Here is a 1,521-nt window from a genome sequence, read left to right as displayed (position 1 = left end):
GCAGGTTTGATGTGGAATGACCTAAGACAGGGGCCCTGGCAGAGCAAAAGCACTCTCTGACTTGCTACTTTTGGCTTTCCCTTTTAACTAAAACAAAAGGGGGAGATGTAGGGAGCCGTGAAGCTGGAGAGGCATTCACCATGGCAAGATGGCGCCTACTTCCGCTGTCAACTCCTAGTAAACAACTGTTTGCCCATGTGCGTAGAGTGAAAAGTCACGGCCCATTCTGGGGTGTTACGTAGGGTAATGAGTGAACAGCCAATCATGGGCAGACACGCTACGCTGTGGGCAGACATGCCGCACTGTGGTGTATAAAAGCAGTGTGGATTATTGGCTTGACCCTCTTTTCCCTATGGATGGAGACAATAAACGTTGTTGCCGAAGGAATCTTGTGTCCGTGTGTCTTCTTGCTGGCGAGACGACTGCGCGGGCTACAGAAAGGATGAAGATGTAAAAAGTAAAACAATTCAGGAAGGATATGAACTAAAAGAACATAACAAAAGAACATGATATAACACCTGGAGCCAAAAGAAATGTATCAGCGAGATCAATGGCAAGAAGAGCATTTTTAAAATCAAATATCCAGAAGAGTGTGGAGATGGCTCACACATTTGCCACACGAGCATGAGGTCCTGAGTACAATAGGGAGCCAGGGACTAGAGATGCCCTGGAACTCACTGGCCATCTGGTCAACTTAATACTCTTCAGGCTGAGGCCTTGCCCAAAAAGTAAAGTGGAGGACAATTATGGAACATGCCCGATATCAACCTGTGGTCTCTGCATGTCCACACACATGCATGTGTACACACATACACACACACACACACACACACATACATGTGCGCACACATAGATACACATAGACAAGCACACACAAAACCTCATATTCAAAAACAAATAGAATGCTGCTTTCATTTGCTTTCCATAGTTTTGCGGATGGAATTAAGAGCCTTGTGAACAAAAGGCAAATGACAAACCACTGAGCTACATCCTCTGCTTTTGTTATTTTTAAAATAAGGGATCCCCATAACTGACATGGATGGCTCCTGGACTCTGTTCACCTCAGGATGGGCTCAAGTTCTTAGTACTCATCCATCAAGCCTGAGTGCCTGAATAAACAGGGATGTTCGACCACAACCAACTATACTTTTTTCTGAATGAATAGGACTCTAAAGACCTGTGAGTCAGAACCAAACAAGAGAGAGATGGGAACACCAAAAATATATTTAAAGAAGTACAGATGAATTCTTTCTTAAATTGACTTTAAAAAAAAAAATCATCTGATAGAGAAAGCCAACCAATGGGTCCTAAGTAAAACAGAAAGAGAAAACACACACATAGTAATTAAATCAACACAGTGAAGAAGAAGGATAAACAACAGACACGGGAAGAAAGTCTCATTATCAGGAAGCCACATGGCTGCTGATAGTTCATTAGAAATGAGGAAGGTCACACAAAAAAAGTCACAGCCTTTGAGGTTCTAAACCCCAGGTGGTTGGATAGGAAGGAAAGCAAAGGATT

The sequence above is a fragment of the Mastomys coucha genome, unplaced genomic scaffold (assembly GCF_008632895.1).
Source record: "Mastomys coucha isolate ucsf_1 unplaced genomic scaffold, UCSF_Mcou_1 pScaffold4, whole genome shotgun sequence".
NCBI lineage: Eukaryota > Metazoa > Chordata > Mammalia > Rodentia > Muridae > Mastomys > Mastomys coucha.
Note: the sequence above shows the minus strand (reverse complement) of the source record.